This window comes from Bos mutus, chromosome 23, assembly GCF_027580195.1.
Source record: "Bos mutus isolate GX-2022 chromosome 23, NWIPB_WYAK_1.1, whole genome shotgun sequence".
Taxonomy (NCBI): Eukaryota; Metazoa; Chordata; class Mammalia; order Artiodactyla; family Bovidae; genus Bos; species Bos mutus.
This window is the reverse complement of record NC_091639.1, coordinates 42,666,838-42,676,212: the sequence shown is the minus strand read 5'-3', so window position 1 is coordinate 42,676,212 and position 9,375 is coordinate 42,666,838.

Here is a 9,375-nt window from a genome sequence, read left to right as displayed (position 1 = left end):
CGCAGTGAAATACCACTGGGATGCGTTGATGTGCTCAGTCATGGCTGACTCTTTGCAACCCCATGGACTGTAGCCCGCCAGGTTCCTCTGTCCAAGGAATTTTCCAGGCAAGAATACTGGAGTGGGTTGCCACTTCCTTCTCCAACCATTAGGATACCTATGATTAAAAACAAGAAAAGAACAGATATTTGCACACTCATGTTCATAGCAGCACTATATACAGTTGTCAAGAGGTGGAAGCAACACAAACATCCATCAATGGATGAATGGATAAACAGTAGTATGTGGTAAATACATACAATGGAATATTATCCAGCTTTCACAAAGGAAAGAAATCTTATCATATGTGACAACATGGGTGAATTTTAAGAACACTGTGCTAAGTAAAATGTCAGCCACAAAAAGACAAGTACTGTATGACTTATATGGGTGTCAACCACAAATTGGCACTTGCCATCTGCCTCTACAAGGATTACATCATCTGCTGCTGCAGCTGCTGATTTTCAACACCTCTTGAAAGGAGTTCAGGGTGGAGAACAGAAATGAGGCACTCTGTGCTTAGGGAAAAGCTGGCAGGACAGGTCTTCAGACAGTTATCGTGATAGTGAAAGTGAAGTCGCTCAGTCCTGTCCGACTCTTTGCTACCCCATGGACTGTAGCCAACCAGGCTCCTCCGTCCATGGGATTTTCCAGGCAAGAGTACTGGAGTGGGTTGTCATTTCCTTCTCCAGGGGATCTGCCCAACCCAGGGATCGAACCCAGGTCTCCCGCATTGCAGGCAGACGCTTTACCGTCTGAGCCACCAGGGATCAGACAGTTACATATTTTCAGGAGCTGGTTTTATGAGTCCAATTCTTGTATCTCCTCATATCTAGAAAAGCACTAAAATCCTTCATGGGGATGACTGTTCCCTGTAACTAGCAGAAACCTTCTGCAAAAATATGTGCTTGCAGATGCAAGATAAGCTATATTGTAAGTGGCACCTAGATTTATTCCATGAGCAAATATGTGATTGTCATTGCTGTCTAAATCGTAGCTGTATATAGAAAACAGGACACACAAAACACAGAATCCAAGCAGCACACCAGTACCTGCTTGCCCGGCTCGTGTACCAAAGAGGGCACAGTGCTCTTGAGCTGGAATGTAGTGACATCACTGGCAGAGTTACATTTTTCATTTAATATGTACTACATAACCACCCTGCATACGGCAGAATATTAGGAGGCCTAGGGGTTATAAAGAATGACATTTAACCAGTGGGAAGACGTATCTCTATATTGCATTTAAAAATGAGAAGGGCAAGGTCTTTTCACAGTCTTTCAATGCCCCACTAGGAGAATCATCCATAAATCCCTAAATGTCCTAGAATAAAAATGAGTGCAAATAATTACTATGAAGTAATAAACACAAAGATGTATATAAGTCACTGTTGTATGTGCCAGGAGATACAATCTAAGAATTATCCTAGAGTCAAAATGAAAGTCAGAGCTACTGGCCTGCTCATCACTTCTTAAAACAATCTATCAGATATGTATCATTTTACAGCTGAGGAAACAGAAGCTTAGCAAGGGTAACTTGGCCAAACTTGATCAACTTTTAAACTGCTTTCTCTCTATGTTAGAAAATGCAATCTCAAGGTGTAAGCGCTGTGGTTCAGAATTAAAATATTAAATCAATTAAAATCTTTTCATAAAAAAAAAATATGTGCTTGGTTGCAAGCACTCTCCTTTCATCAAAAATCACACATATGTACTGTCCTCCCCCCCCCCCCGCCCCCCGCCACCTCCCCCCCACCCCCGCCTCTTAGGAGCAGTTTCTCAGAGCTATCTGAGGCGCTGTCTCTCAGGCTACAGTCCTCATTTTGCCCCCAATAAAACTCAACTTGCAGCTTCCACATTGTGGATTTTTGTAAGTTGACATGAGGTGTCTAAAGCAGTCAAATTCAGTAAAACATAAAGAAGCACAGTGGTCAGCAGGCGCTGGGGAGAGAGCGACACGGAGAATTGGTGTTTAAGGGGTACAGAAGCTCAGTTGTGCAAGATGAAGACATTTGAGCAATTTGTTACACAAATATGCAACAAGTGAACGTGCCTAACACTGAAACTTATACTTTAAAGTGGTTAAAATGGTCGATTTTACATTAAATGTTTACCACAATTTTTAAAAATTGGCTATATTTCTCTGTACCAATAATAACTAACTTGAAAGTAAAATTACAATAAGACACCAATCCCTATCACAACAAAATCTCTAAAATGTCCAAGAGTTAACCAGCCATACCCTGGTCACTATGAAAAAGTGAATTTTTAAAAACATAATAAGTTCCCTCGTGGCCTAGTGGTTAGGAATCTGCTTTTACTGCCAAGGCCCCAGGTTCAATCCCTGGGTGGGAAACTAAGATCCTACAAGCTCCATGGTGCAGCGAAAAAGCATCTAAGAGCAAATAAGTCATTTGAATGAATGAGGACATACCCTCTGCTTTTTCGTGGGATGACCTGACAAGAAAAGGAAATCAACTCTCCCCACGTTGCTGTATATATTCAGTATAACCTCAATCAAAATTCTACTTTAATCCTGAGAACTCAGTAAACTTACTGTGAACTAAGTAGGAGAAACAAGGAAGATTCAGAAAGAGTTACAGAGCCTTGCGGGGGAAGGGGTGGAGAAGGGAGTGCTCCACCCGGCCTCCCAGCAGGAAAGTACAAACCGGGTCTTGCTACTGAGGTCTTGTCCAAGGCCAGAGAAACCCAGGCTTTGCGTCTCCCACACACACACACCCACACGCCCCGACCTTGGCTTCTTTCCTTCACATTGTAAACTGTGCTGACCTCCTCCCTCTGCCTTCTGGCCCCGCCCTCTGTATGCTCCACCAGCAGGTCTGTATGACATCACAGGATTCCTGCTCCCTGGCCTCTCCTGCTTTCAGCCTCACCCAGAGAGGAAGGGAAGAGAGGGAGGTCAGGGTTTTTATTCCCTTGGCTCTCACCCTCCAAGGTCACCTTAGGCCAGCTGCGTCTCTGGGCTGAAGGGCATCTGCTGGCAAGGCGGGTACGCTACAGGATTCATCCTCCTCTGGGTTCTGACATCCCCTCCCATTGCGGGCGGGGCTAGGCTGGTGCTACTGTCCTGTCCTCCAGCCGCTTCCTTGTAAACAGACTCTCCTTGAACTATCCTGGTTGAGGGCCCTGAAATAAGAGACATTTGAAAGTGACAATGAAAGTCACTTATGTCTTCATTCCCTGCCCTGCTTAGAAGCCTCCCTCTTTAGAAGCCTCATGTGCAACAGAAAAGAGGGAGAGACAGGGTCAGGAGAGTCAGTGAGTCCCGGTCTAGGAGTACACTCTGAACTCGGGGCCTCTTGCTGCAGCCCCCAGGGGCCAGTCTGGCCAAGAGGTGGCCAGAAGCTCTGTGGCCGAAAGCTCGGCCTCTCTGTCAGTCAGTCAGTTCAGTCGCTCAGTCATGTCCGATTCTTTGTGACCTCATAAATCACAGCACGCCAGGCCTCCCTGTCCATCACCAACTCCCGGAGTTCACTCAAACTCATGTCCATCGAGTCAGTGATGCCATCCAGCCATCTCATCCTCTGGCGTCCCCTTCTCCTCCTGCCCTCAATCCCTCCCAGCATCAGGGATTTTTCCAGTGAGTCAACTCTTAGCATGAGGTGGCCAAAGTACTGGAGTTTCAGCTTCAGCATCAGTCCTTCCAATGAACACCCAGGACTGATCTCCTTCAGAATGGACTGGTTGGATCTCCTTGCAGTCCAAGGGACTCAAGAGTCTTCTCCAACACCACAGTTCAAAAGCATCAATTCTTCAGCACTCAGCTTTCTTCACAGTCCAACTCTCACATCCAATACATGAACACTGGAAAAACCATAGCCTTGACTAGACGGACCTTTGTTGGCAAAGTAATATCTCTGCTTTTCAATATGCTATCTAGGTTGGTCATAACTTTCCTTCCAAGGAACAAGCATCTTTTAATTTCATGGCTGCAATCACCATCTGCAGTGATTTTGGAGCCAAAAAAAATAAAGTCTGCCACTGTTTCCACTGTTTCCACTGTTTCCACATCTATTTCCTATGAAGTAATGGGACCAGATGCCATGATCTTCATTTTCTGAATGTTGAGCTTTAAGCCAACTTTTTCACTCTCCTCTTTCAGTTTCATCAAGAGGCTTTTTAGTTCCTCTTCATTTTCTGCCATAAGGGTGGTGTCATCTGCATATCTGAGGTTATTGATATTTCTCCCAGCAATCTTGATTCCAGCTTGTGCTTCTTCCAGCCCAGTGTTTCTCATGATATACTCTGCATATAAGTTAAATAAGCAGGGTGACAATATACAGCCTTGACATACTCCTTTTCCTATTTGGAACCAGTCTGTTGTTCATGTCCAGTTCTGTTGCTTCCTGACCTGCATATAGGTTTCTCAAGAGGCATGTCAGATGGTCTGGTATTTCCATCTCTTTCAGAATTTTCCACAGTTTATTGTGATCCACACAGTCAAAGGCTTTGGCATAGTCAGTAAAGCAGAAATAGATGTTTTTCCAGAACTCTCTTGCTTTTTCGATGATCCAGCGGATGTTGGCAATTTGATCTCTGGTTCCTCTGCCTTTTCTAAAACCAGCTTGAACATCTGGAAGTTCATGGTTCACGTATTGCTGAAGCCTGGCTTGGAGAATTTTGAGCATTACTTTACTAGCGTGTGAGATGAGTGCAATTGTGCGGTAGTTTGAGCATTCTTTGGCGTTGCCTTTCTTTGGGATTGGAATGAAAACTGACCTTCTCCAGTCCTGTGGCCACTGCTGAGTTTTCCAAATTTGCTGGCATATTGAGTGCAGCACTTTCACAGCATCATCTTTCAGGATTTGAAATAGCTCAACTGGAATTCCATCACCTCCACTAGCTTTTTCGGCCTCTCTGTAGCTGGTGCCAAATCAGATCCCGGAGACACAGTTTTGGGTGAGGTAGAAAAGGATCACTTTATTACTTTGCCAGCCAAAGGGAGACACACCAGGCTTCTGCCTTGAAAAACTGTTGCCACCCGGGAGGATTTGATGAGGATTTTTATAAAGGTGGGTCAAAGGTGAGGTCTAACAAGATTAGGGTGGGAACAAGGCTAGTGAAGTCATGTCCAACTCTTTGTGACCTGGCCCTGGACTGTGTAGCCCGCCAGGCTTCTCTGTCCATGGGATTTTCCAGGCAAGAATGCTGGAGCGGGTTGCCATTTCCTTCTCCAGGGGATCTTCCCAATCCAGGGCCAGGTCTCCCACATTACAGGCAAGATTCCTTACCCTCTGAGCCACCAGGGAAGCCTCAGTTGTGGGAACAAGGCTAGCACTTCCTTAAACTCTTCTCAGGCAGTCTGTCTCCTAATCTCCTAAGTTTCTCAGGTCCCTTTAATCTTTTTTTCTAATATAAGTTTATTTATTTTAATTGGAGGCTAATTACAATATTGTATTGGTTTTGCCATACATCAACATGAATCTGCCACGGGTGTAGACGTGTTCCCCATCCTGAACCCCCCTCCCACTTCTCTCCCCATACCATCCCTCTGGGTTGTCCCAGTGCACCAGCCCCGAGCATCCAGTATCATGCATCGAACCTGGACTGGTGATTCGTTTCATATATGATATTATACATGTTTCAATGCCATTCTCCCAAATCATCCCACCCTCTCCCTCTCCCACAGAGTCCAAAAGACTGTTCTATACATCTGTGTCTCAGGTCCCTTTAATCTTGACTTGGGTGGTTTCTTGGCTGCCCCTCCCTTGATGAGCAGCTGTTGGAAGTGGAACTCAGGGTAGGTTGTGGAAGCTGGAGTCTCTATAAGCACCAGGAGACAAGGGCCTCCATGCCTGGAAGCTCCACTGGCAAGCTGCTTGGTTTCCACACCCAGAAGGAATCCCCCAGGCCCTGCTCCAGGGCAGTTTGAGGACTCTTGGGAATAGCAGGCACTCCAACCACGACCAAGGTTCCACTCCACCCTCGTTTGTCCTCTGATCCATCTGATTTTACTGGGGAAACAGAATTACTTGAGATGATGATCTAAAAATAATTTCCCTAAATTATTTTTCCTAAATGAACAGTGAGATTAGCTACCAATGCCTATCTGCTCCTTTCCCATGAACGTGCAGTAAGGAAGCCAAGTACCTGGAACATGGTGCCCCGAGGACACAGCCTCCTGGGGTGCATTTGATGCTTTACAAAAAACGGGGTGGAGCAGAAATTGATTCTCACACAGCTAAGAAGCCCAGAAGTCCAAGATCAAGCTGCTGAGAGGACTGGTCCTCCCTGGAGACTCTAAGGGGAAATCTGTTCCCTGCCTCTCTCCTGGCTTCCTGGGTTGCTGGAAATCCTTGGTGTTCCCTTCGTTTTTCCCTTTTACATTTTAAAATTTTATTAGCGCATAGTTGGCTTACAATGTTGTGTTCTTTTCAGGTGGGGGTGCATCTGGTTTTATTCCCATCGTGTTCAAGGGCCCAGAGAGCCTCAAACTTGGGGTCAACACCTTTGACTAAAGCGTTGGTATCTGCCCTCATGGACACAGACGCATGTCCACTATGCTCTGAGAGTTGGACTAGATGACCTTCAAAGTCAATTCCCTGCTCCCAGTTCGGTTTTTAAAACAAAGAAGACATTGAAGGGAGAGAACAATCGTTGAGCCACTTGTATTAGACATAATGTAAAAGCCCAGCTCTTTCTCTCTCTCTCTCACACACACACACCCCTTTCTGGCACTTTGCGGTATGCAGCATTTTACTCCCCTCACACAGTCCTAGAGGTGACCCATCATTCTGCCTTCCTTCCAGGCTCCACTCACTTGCCTGGGTAGCACACACATCCTCCTTTCTCTCCCCTTGTAATCTGGTTTCCTGGATCCCAGGAGATCTACGTGGTTTTTTTTTTTTTTCCAGCTCCCCATCTGAAAGAGGACAGCCTTCCCTATAAAACAAAACCCAGTAAGATTAGGGCAGAGCAAGCGTGCCTGGGGTCTCCAGAGGGGGACTGGAGGCATACTCATTAGCTGCCTCTCTCCCTCTTCCCCTGGGGTCCTGCCCCTTTGATTTCCACAGCTGAGGCCACACTCACACCCTCCAAATGTACAGCGTCTCCTTCACAAATGGCCAAGCATAGACCAAAGCCCCGCCCCAGACTAGACTAGAATTTCAGAAGGAATTGACTTTGTCAAGCAAACAAAATAACAGTGAACAGAAAAGTGGAAATGAAAGGATATGGCAAGGCTTCAGACGGCAAGATCTTAAAGCTCAGAGTTGCAGAGAGACGATAGATTGTTTACATGATACACAAGCTAATTAACTAAATGTTACATAAAAACCGTTTCCTTTTTTTTTTTTTTTTTGCTGCACTGCACAGCATTTGGGATCTTAGTTCCCTGACCAGGGATCGAACCCAAGCACCCTGAAGTGGAAGCCTGGGGTCTTAACCACTGCACTGCCAGGGAAGTCCCTATAAAAACCTTTTTTCAATAAAACATAAAATTGATAAAATTTGTAGGGATTTGTTTCTGAGCCTACACTCACCAATCACAGCACAGAGCACCCTACTGCTTCCTACCTTACATGGCCCAGCTCAGAGAAGAGCCATTTTGAACTCAGGAGCATTTTCCCGTTCCATTGACTTTCTGGTGAAACTCCTTCCAGAAGAGGGGCCTTGATCACAAGGACCTTTCTGGGGAAAGCATGGACATAGTGGAAATCAACTCACTGACTAGACAAACCCTGAGCACCTACTTTTTTTTTCAATTGAAGCATAGTTGATTTACAACGTTAATTTCTGCTGTACAGCAAAGTGATTCAGTTATACACACACACACACATATCAGTTCAGTTCAGTTGTTCAGTTGTGTCCGACTCTTTGCAGCCCCATGGACTGCAGCACCCCAGTCTCCCTGTCCATCACCAACTCCCGGAGTTTATATATACGCATCCTTTTTTATATTCTTTTCCGTTATGATTTATCACAGGATACTGACTATAGCTCCCTGGGCTCTACAGTAGGACCTTGTTGTTTATCCATTCTATATACAATAATTTGCATCTGCCAACCCCAAATTCCCAATCTGTCCCTCTCCCAAGCCCACCTCTTGGCAACCCTCCATCCATTCTCTGTATCTGTGAGTCTGTTTCATTGATAAGTTCATTTGTATCTTATTTTAGATTCCACATGTAAGTGATATCACATGGTATTTGTCTTCCTCTTTCTGACTTCACTTAGTAAAATAATCTCTAGGCCCATCCATGTTGCTGCAAATGGAATTGTTTTCTTCTTTTTTTATGCCTGAGCACCTGCCTTGGATATGAAGTCTGTACGATCAGTGCTACCCGCACTGTTCTCCAGGCCCCCATCAGGACAGAGACCATGCAGGGAGGAAGGGACCCAATCCCACCCACCAGGAACCCACACAGACCACCTTGGAGACAAGGCAGGAAGATTCCACACACTGTCTGTCTTTCTGACCCCTTCTCCCAGCTCATCAGATTCTGCTTACCATGTTCCTACATAGACACGCACACACAGACATGTATTCTTCTTTTTCTTTTTTGGCAGACGTGCATTCTTAACCGCTTGTTCTCTGTCCACAACTTTCTGTTAGGCTAAACTCCTCCAGTATCTGTTTTCATTTCTGGTTTCTTTCTAGAATCCAACTCTCATTCCAAAGACAATGCCACCTGGGCCCAGCAGGTGTCGCCCTTCACTGGGAATGATCAGCACCTCTCCAGTTCAGTTCAGTTCAGTTGCGGTCATGTCTTTGCGACCCCATGGACTGCAGCACGCCAGGCCTCCCTGTCCATCACCAACTCCCAGAGTCCACCATACCCATGTCCATTGAGTTGGTGATGCCATCCAACCATCTCGTCCTCTGTCGTCCCCTTCTCCTCCTGCCTTCAATCTTTCCCAGCACCAGGGTCTTTTCAAATGAGTCAGCTCTTCCCATCAGGTGACCAAAGTATTGGAGTTTCAGCTTCAACATCAGTCCTTCCAATGAATATTCAGGACTGATCTGCTTTAGGATGGACTGGTTGGATCTCCTTGCAGTTTGGACTCTCAAGAGTGTTCTCCAACACCACAGTTCAAAAGCATCACTTCTTCCGTGCTCGGCTTTCTTTAAAGCACCTCTCTTGCCCTGTGTGAAATCCAGCCCCAAACGGTGGATGCCCCGTGAGCTCCAGGTGGAGGGAATGGAAGGGGGGCTCTGAAGAATGGAATGTTCACCAGCAGGAAAGTCCTCAGAATACAGCAGCCTAGTTACTTCCAGCTCAGGCAGACCGACATCCTGTAGAGAATTTGCTGTTCGATCTTGGGCAAGCTATTTAACCTCTCTGAACCTCACTTTCATCTCGGGACTTGGAGGAGA